This window comes from Taudactylus pleione, unplaced genomic scaffold, assembly GCF_031769625.1.
Source record: "Taudactylus pleione unplaced genomic scaffold, aTauple2 ptg000109l, whole genome shotgun sequence".
In the NCBI taxonomy this organism is placed as follows: Eukaryota; Metazoa; Chordata; class Amphibia; order Anura; family Myobatrachidae; genus Taudactylus; species Taudactylus pleione.
This window is the reverse complement of record NW_028284511.1, coordinates 9,881,534-9,891,335: the sequence shown is the minus strand read 5'-3', so window position 1 is coordinate 9,891,335 and position 9,802 is coordinate 9,881,534. Positions and strand designations below refer to the sequence as shown.

Below are 9,802 nucleotides of genomic sequence, written 5' to 3'. Positions count from 1 at the left end.
AGGTTATATTTTACTTGTGTGACCAGTGCACTGCATCACTATCATTGTGTTAGCGTGGAATGCTTAAATTAGATTATTAAATGCTCTATCTATGTGTATGTCGCTTTAAGAGTGATTTTAAAAGTTACATAAGTTTGAAGTTTCTGAAAAACATGTTATTCACCAGCCAGCCTGAAGTGGAGAAGATAAGCATTATCTAAAAGATAGTCTAGGATGACCAACAAGATAGAAGATGTTGACGAGGATGGCAGGCGAGGAACACAACAAGAATATGCATCATAATGTCTTATGTTTATCTTATCTAAATGTCCAGCCAGTATTGGGGGGCACAAACAAGTTGTTTGTGCCCATGCATAAAGCTGACTCATGGTGACTGACCTTTTCAAGACCCCTATAAAAAAAGCCAGCACTCGTACTGTTCCCCAGAACGGTCTACGCAGTGCTATGATGTGTAACTACATCGTTGTCTGTGTCTGATTTGTTCTCCAACCATGGTTGTCTGTTTGTCTGCTTGCTTTGTCTTGTAACGTAAGTTACTGCTGATTCCAGATACATCGAAGGAAGTAGTACAGCTCTCAAAACTACGTTCACAACTGGTGCGTTGGCCGGGAAAAGCTTAATCTGGAAACACTGACAGATCATCTCCTGCCTGCCAAGGGATATGTTGAAAGCAAAACCGGTGAGTACATGAAAAGCTTTGCCGTTTGCTGCAACTGTGTACTCGTTTCTGCTATCCCTCTGGCAGCTGGGAGCGTTCAGTGGTAAGGATAAAAACGCTTTTCGAACAGGTTTACCCGATGTGTTTGGAATCTACTGTTTTATGTGTGTGTGTACGCTTACACTGTCTTTTTTCCTGCTGACTATCACGTTTCCTCATCCAGTATCCTTATCTGTGCGGGGCAGATGGAGTTTTGTAAGTAACTAAGGATTAAAAGTGCCAATTTGTGGCATTTTTCCAGTATAACCTCTCATTTTGCACATATTACAATTTGAAATCTTTAATTAGACATTATAATAGCACCATATTCCGGTATTTACAAAAGTAAATTAAAATGTAATGCATTAGAGATCTTTACAAGTCTAATTAAATGGCATAACAGAAATACAGTAAAATAACTAGGATTTTTGCAAGGGACATAAAGAAATGTGTGCATGTTGTAGTGAACATTTAAAAGTTATGATTGGGAATATGTTTATGGGGATATGGTGAGCGGGATGGTTAGATAACTTAGAGGTAACGTGTAGGAAGTGTACATGCAATGTTTTGATGTTTATGTTTTTAACTGAGAACTGCTAGAGAATATAGTTTAAGTATTAATAGATTAAAAGGAAACAATTGACATTAATGCTTGTTAGAAGTTATGTAGGAATTGAAATATTGATGAAATGTTTTGTGTAGATTTTATTGCACTAACTGTACATATTGCTGGGTAATGTTAGCCAGAACAAACACACTAGGGAAACCCACAATGCGTATTGTAAAGTTAGGACAGTACCACCACCAAAGCAAGGGGAAAAGGAGCTTTCAGTGGTCATATAGTGTGTTCATACACTGACCTCAGAAGCAGGATAGCTGCTCACATAGAAGCTAGTCTTTTGTCATGACAGTAGCACCAACTAAAGTTAACCAAAGTAGAAATGGGGTGCGGCACACCCCTAGATAGGTGCCTTCCTTGAATTGTGCACAAGTAAAGAATACAGATATATATATATATATATATATATATATCATAACGACACTGCGACTACCCAGACGTAGGAGCACAGATACAGACATGCCGGTTAAAGTAAGGATGATCACTGGCCCAGTGGCGACTGTTAGAGTATGTTGCTGCTGTTGATTTGTTCTGGAACAGTATACGCTAGCAAAGGTGGCCAGTGTATTGCTGTCTAAAAATAATTAGCATTAGCATTCAGTGGGTTGCTTAGATAAATGCAAGTGGGGAGTGGTCGCACCGGGTGGGCTGCCTTGGTTCCGGGCTAAGTATCCGGATGAAGAGCGCCTCATGCATTGCTGATCAATATCCCACAGCTGCAACCATAAGAGTGGCAGCACCTAATGGGTTGCCTCTGTCAGACCAGAGGCACCTCATGGGTTGCTGATTACATACACCTCCTACCAAGACCTCCAACAAATAGGGAGCTTTCACAGAAAGTCCCTGCATACATTCACATACAATACACGTACACTTACGAAATAGTAAGAAATCAGATGGTTCGGATGAACCCCTACAGATCATGACAGATAAGGAAGGCACCAGATGCCTATAGGAGGAATACTGGCCATATTCTTGCAGGCAGGCTTCACAGATGCTAGAACATGGCAGGTTTTAGCAGGTTAGCTCAGGTAAAGAAGCATGAATATCACAGTATGGCAGACTGTGAGGCAAATGCTCCATATACCCCTTCACCACAATGCATTCACACCACCAGCAAGACACCCAGATGTACAGCTTACGCAATAGGAAATTGAGAACCACGAGAAAGGATACTTAGAGCAAGCATTATACACAATTAAAAGTAATAGTTGTTTAAACACAACATAAACAGTAATTAACAAAGGTTAAATGTATATTTATCTGGCAGTGCTCTATATGTATAAGAAGGTACCTTTTAGTTTAGATGCAATTGCATAATGTTGAATAATCCTGCAAGCAAGTGGTATTCTGTCTCCTCCATATGCTGCTAAAGAAATTGATCATAAAAAAGCGGCTAGCAGAAAGAGAGGGGAGGAGTGACTACGTCACGTCAACTACCAAGCTGTTGATATAAGATAAGAAATTATTAAAAGTTTTGGTGGCTGTGCACATCATATTTAATACGTGAATGCGCGACCACAAATAAGAAAGGTATGTCATTTTTTTTGCATTCTTTTATATACAGCACAGATAATGCAGGTTTATGACAGGAAGGCAGAATAAGAAAAAAGTTTTAAGCATATAAAATGTAAAGTACAGGATTAATGTTTTCTTAATGAATGGTCAACTAAAGAGAAAGTAAACGTTTATAAAGTTAAAAGTTCAAGGTTAATATTAATTGTGTTGTAACTGAGCTATTTAGGTGTGCATGTCATAATTGATATGTGTCAGTAAAGACACAAAAGGGGGAATATATAGCACACTTGTAAACAAGCACATTGTTATGAAGATGTACCCAATGTTTTTATATAGCACAGATAATACAAATTTGTGCTGGGAATGCATTATTATAAAGCATAAAAATAATGATTTAGAATTGTATCTTATGGGAATAGTCTGGTGGGAGATAATGGGATTTGCAGCAGATTAAATGTCCCTCAAAAACCACTGGTCTTTCTCAAAGATTAAGTTGATTCTATATGAATGCCAAGGGTACAAAATTTGTGATATGTTTTAACCATTCACATGTATTGAAATTAACTAGAAGTTGCAAAGAAAATAGCTCAGGAGTATATATCTAGGTATAATGTCTCACAAATAATAGAAAGTGCTAGGGGTTACTCAAGTAACAAGAAAAGTGGACATAACAAAATTAGTAAAAATAAGTGTTCTAAGGTGGTTTCATAGACAGGAATGGGATGGCCAGAGGAACTGCCAATGGTCTGCTATGGTATATGGGTCACTCCTCGAGCTCCCCTCCATCTGTCTCTTTGTATATCCGCAACAGACTCTTCTTTACTGCATGATTTAATCTAGGAAAACAAAGGACACTAATTAGAGACTGTCCCGAAGGACCAAGTTATATGGTCCTACCTGGAGACTATGTACTAAGAAACTTTTTACGTTCTGGTTGCCTCGTAGATCGGTGGGAAGGACTACACCAGGTGTTACTGACAACTACCACCTCCCTTAAGGTCACAGCGAAATGCAACTGCATCACGGATGGCCTGGACGAAGCTCTATATATTTGGCCGACCCATGGAGAAGAGGACAAAGAAAAAGAAATGGACTGAGTCTGAATTATTTTGGCCATTGTGCACAGCAATGTGCGCATCAGCACTTCTTGTTCTGATCATTTTTATTTTGGAAAGGGGATGGGAGGAGAGTGACAGAACAACTCAAGAGAAAGGTAAAGAAATGGTAACTCCCCCTGACTATGTTCCCACCTTACCTATGACCATGAGATAAACAACACAGGAATTTATAGAAACAAAATGGTTTGAATTAAAACCCATGGAAGATACAGATTCATTTCTCCATAGTATAGGGGAATTCATTGACATAGAAAAAGATCAGAACCGCATTAATAATAAGCTGATCCAAATATTGGAAAAGATGAAGAGAAAAGTAATAGGGTTAGACAGGATGAAACCAGAGCATACCAAGTTAGGACAGTTTGTCAAGGTAGAACTCTGGGAAAATAATGCAGGGTATTACACCATTTGGGAAAAGAGACCTGCAAGACAAGGGGATCATATGCACAGTACACAGCAGACATCCCTCATCAATAGTAAGATCCCACAAATAACATCCACATTCCATACTTATGGAATATTGGAACAGACAACATCATCTACTCCCCAATATACTACACAGAATAACCCACCTTCCACCATAGAAGGGCAAATAATATATGCTTATACCTTGACTGAGGTTGAGACAGCGGATTTGAAAAACCAAACAAAAGTTTCAGCCTCCCCCACCAGCACTATTGAAATGCCTCTTGTCATAATAGAAATCCAGATAGGAGAGAATGACACCAATTTTCAGAATCGGCTTGCTGCGATAATAGAAAAAACACATGATAAAAAACGTCTTACAAAGATAGACTACATTCAGAAACAGATAAAAGGATATAGAATAGCTAGGCAATGGAAGCATGAGACGCCAGTTAATTATAAACACTACAGATCAGATAAACCCTTGGGAACACAGGTAGAGGCATCAATAATAAAGAGCAAAGAAGGAGAGTACATAACTGAATGGAAATGGAGGAAGTTAAATGAGACTATACATAAAGAAGGGAACACAAACACTAGTAAGATGAGAAAATTACAAGGAGAATAGGAAATAAGATATATGAGGGAAGAAGGATACAGATTTGGGAAGGCATTTATTCCATAAAATGGTACAAAATATACCTATGCCAGTAACTGAAAGTACATTAAGAAAACAAAAGGAGCTAAGGAAAAAAAGAAGTATTATTAAAAAGGAAAAATGTGAAGGTTTACCCCCAATTGCTGAATGTATTTGTAAATACTGTGAGCCAAATCCAGAGAAGAGGTGTACAGAATGGTGGAAGGATCCTATGTCTAATCAAACCCCATTGGACACTGTGCATCATCTGGTGGCAAAAAGTATGGATGTTACTAATTGTTGGGTTTGCACTTTGGTTCCCCATATGGCTGAGAGCCTGATTCAGAGCCGGACGCTATTTACGCTCGCTCGTTCAGAAAAAGGGGCCAGCTATTTAAATTGAGTGCTCGCTCTTTGCGGTCTGTGGACGCCTTTATGTCTGAGTGAGCAAACGAAACATGCGCTCGCTATTTTGTAAAGACACCCCCTGGCCGTTCGCATCATACATCATCTCCGCTATTTATTAGATTAATCGAGTACATCGAAAGGCGTCTGAACTGCTCACAGTGCTTGTGGTTGGATTTTCCTAACGCAATCATGTGAACAGTTCAGGCTAAGAGACAACCAAGTGACGTGGTCGATGACGCTGCTTTGTTAATTATGCACACCCTTAAAACGCCCGTTTTGACCGTTTGGCACGCCTGCGTTCAGATCTCCACTCCCCGTTTTCAAGCACCTTCCCCTATTACCACCCACAAACGCCTCATCCTGTCACTCAAATTAGCAGGCACTCGCTATTTTGCGAACACATGATTTCCGACCGCACTGACTGGTTGGCAGATGCGCATTACGACCCATATGCATGCGCAGATGTGCGAACATCACTTGGAGCGAATGAGTGGCTCTGAATCAGGCCCTGAGAGCCTTGGATGGTTGCCAATACCATTGTATCCTAATATGACAAAACTGAATGAGGGTTGTGGAAACTGTACATTTCCAACTTACAGACATTCCATGCCCCCATTCCTTGGACTCAGAAGGTATTCCTTAGAAGGAAAAGTGTTATGCTTTAGTAAATCAGCAGGAAGTGAATCATATTCTGTAGTATCCACTGATAAATACATAGAAGAGGCTAGCCCACAGAGGTCTAAAGGACCCCCATTTCGCTTAGGTGTCACTCAGGGATGCGGACATATACTCCAAAGTTTTCAAGCAGTTAATGCAAATGAATTAAGTCTACGTTTAGGACTTAATTTTACCTGCTCATTGGATAGAACAAAAAGAACAAGACAGGTATGTCCTTTTCATGAAATAAGGACCCCAAAAGGTAGGATGGAGGAAAGGTGCAATACATTCCATTGATGTATAGATGAGGGATTATGGAGAATTCCTTTTACATTACCATCAGGGATATATTATATATGCGGAAGAAAAACATACAAATGGTTACCTGTGAATTCAGAAGGAGTATGTTTTTTAGGAACACTTATTCCAGACGCATCCATATTATATCATGATGAAGAAATGGAAATTACGAGAAATTCAAATAAATAAAAAACAAAGAGAGAAGTAAAAACTATCGGAGAAAAATATAGTTATTTGTTTCAAACATCATTTGGGTATAGGGTAGGAATTGGAGCAGCCAAAATACCTACCTTTGGTTCAGCTGGTACAGCTATGAACTATGACATGATTAAGGATTTGGCAAATCTTCTAGATAAGATAACTGATATATATGACAGTACCTTTAGGTATGTTGGGAAAGAATTACAATTCATCAAGGTTGAATTAATGCAACACAGGATCCTGTTGGACTATCTTACGGCAGCTTCATCGGGTTATTGTGCTACCCTACAGACAAAATTAGGTGTAAAATGTTGCAATTATTTAACAAACGCTACAGATTCTGAAGCAATCATTGATCAAAAGATGGATGAGATTCAGACTCTTAAAAAAGATTTTGCTAAATCTCATGATTATACAAGTATTTTACCCAACAGTTGGTTTTCCTGGTTGGACCCATCATAATGGTTCTCCTGGATAGGAGAATGGTTCTCTAACATTATGCATGTTCTAGGAAAATTGTTGATAATCACTATAATCATCTTTGTAGGAACCTACATAATTATAACGTGTGGAATAAAAAAATTTCAGTGCGCAACTACAAAGATGAGCAAAAGTATTCATGCTTAAAGTAAAATGGCTACATAAGGATTGTATAAAGTAATCAAAAGTAAAACAAATAGCATTTGTGTGTAAGGATTAAATGTTGAATATATATATATATAGCTGAGAAATATTGCTAATATGTTTGCTAAGTATAATTATTAGGTACCCAGACGATTCCTGGAAAAGCATGAAATTCAGAGGTTCTCCTTCTAGATAATGATTCAAAGAGGGAAGACACCCTAAAAGAAATTACAGATAAATATGAATCATATGATAAAGAAGAAGAACCTGTCAACAGGAAACTGGGCAACCAGTAAAAGGCAGTAAAGGAAAATATACATACTTTTTTCGATTATCAAAAGATGTGACCAATCAACCCGCTACAGAGAAGAGAAATGGCTAAATGGAAGACTTCAACGTGAATTAGAGAAGCACTTAACACCAGTAACGAAGATGTTGAGGTAACCAAGGCCAGATTGTGAAGATTCCATTAGCCAAGTTTGCAGTGAAGTGATAATAGTAAAATTTAAGTACACAACTAAAGAAGATGAGCAGAAGCGCTCCTGCTTGAGTGAAATAAGTGAAAATCAAGAATTCAACACACAAAGGTATAGTCCTCCTGCATTATACTCATTGTTTGCTCCAGGTACCAATCTTGGGGGCCGCGACCTGTTCACTTAGTGCAACAAAGCCCATATCCCGCTTGGAGGGGTCACTGGTGAATACCATCAGGTGGACTAGACTCCACGCCCCAGGAGAGGTCTCGTTAACACCTGGGAGTTACATATGAGGGGGGCCTATACTCTAATCCCCGATGTCCAGATACCTGATTCCTCGATCTTTCCTCCTGGCATGATTGACCTTCAAGCAACAGTAAGAATAGTTCCTATGATAAACACCAATGATACGTGCTGAATGATATTTGCTCTATCTATATGTGGTCCTTAGGATAACATGTGGATAACATAGGCACTATAAGGTCATATGCTGGTTATCGTAGGTAACTGATAGGCAGGAAACAACAGTCATAAAGGCCAAAGAAAGATGAGGAACAACAAGAACATCAAGAGGCTCCAGAAGAAGGAGTTACTAAAGAAACATGGACATTTCTACTGAAAGATAGATCATTTGATAAAAAGAGGGGAATGTTAGCGTGGAATGCTTAAATTAGATTATTAAATGCTCTATCTATGTGTATGTCGCTTTAAGAGTGATTTTAAAAGTTACATAAGTTTGAAGTTTCAGAAAAACATGTTATTCACCAGCCAGCCTGGAGTGGAGAAGATAAGCATTATCTAAAAGATAGTCTAGGATGACCAACAAGATAGAAGATGTTGACGAGGATGGCAGGCGAGGAACACAACAAGAATATGCATCATAATGTCTTATGTTTATCTTATCTATATGTCCAGCCATGCATAAAGCTGACTCATGGTGACTGACGTTTTCAAGACCCCAATAAATAAAGCCAGCACTCGTACTGTTCCCCAGAATGGTCTACGCAGTGCTATGATGTGTAACTACATCGTTGTCTGATTTGTTCTCCAACCATGGTTGTCTGTTTGTCTGCTTGCTTTGTCTTGTAACGTAAGCTACTGCTGATTCCAGATACATCGTAGGAAGTAGTACAGCTCTCAAAACTATGCTCACACTTGTTTTATTTATACTTGATATCTTTTTATAGTGGGTAGCACCTCACACTGACTGGTGTGGTTATCTCTCCTTTTCCAGCTGAAGAAGTGTAGGGTGTCCCCCAAGAGTAAAACAAGCACTAGTACTTCTGCTTAGGCTGGTATTGGAAAAGTCAGGAGGACAAAGAGCTTGGAGTACCCTTGAAATTTCAATTAATATCACTAGACATTACCAGCCAGGGCTGGTAGTATGGGGACACTCAGCACTTCAGCACAGGACTGCTATCCCTAGGAAGGTAGAACCCACAAAAAATGCAGCCCCCCCTCCCCTTGGACTAACCAGACAGATGCTGATTGCACTAGGGCTATTACCCACTTGACAGTTTGTATGGGATCATTAAATCTGTTTAAAGGAAATAATTAATATTTTTTTTACTGGTGCACTACAGGTCCCAGCCAGCTCTGTAATGTCCAATTGAAATGGCTGGCAGAACATGCTGGCACTTGGCAACACTAAGTGCCAGTATGCCCTCACAGGTAGAGAAAGCTGCCATCTGTAATTTATCTGTAAAAACAAAACAGAATAATTAATAAAAAGACAGAACACACACACTGTGCACAAAGGGGTTAATTCAATTAGATGCACCTAAGTCAGGCTATATGCCACACTTACTGTACTGCTGGACTTGTGGATTTTTGATCACAGCCCCACAGGGCTGTACGCAAACTTCTACGAGTCCAGGACAAGAATGGGTCATGAGGAGGGCAAGTTTATCTGCCGTTGCCAGCATTTCTATGCTGCAGTTGCAATGACAACACTCCCCACTCGCATGTAACTGAATCGATCATAATATATGTTATTAACTAGTCAGTCCCCTGATTTCCAGATAGATCCATGGGGGGAAGGATTCTCTTTATTCCAAATAGAGATGAGTGGTTCGGTTTCCTAGAAACCAAACCCACCTGAACTTACCCATTATGAGTGGATCCGAGCCGTGGCTTGGGTTT

General features: G+C 39.4%; 1 long non-coding RNA gene across 1 annotated transcript; it reads left to right on the top strand.

Annotated features, from left to right (window-relative positions):
• The first annotated feature begins 437 nt into the window (after positions 1–437).
• On the top strand, positions 438–8,676 carry LOC148525254 (uncharacterized). Its single transcript, XR_015878280.1, has 4 exons — positions 438–913; positions 2,692–2,849; positions 3,780–4,047; positions 7,326–8,676. It is a non-coding gene; the product is annotated as an uncharacterized LOC148525254 (long non-coding RNA).
• The last annotated feature ends 1,126 nt before the right edge of the window (positions 8,677–9,802 follow it).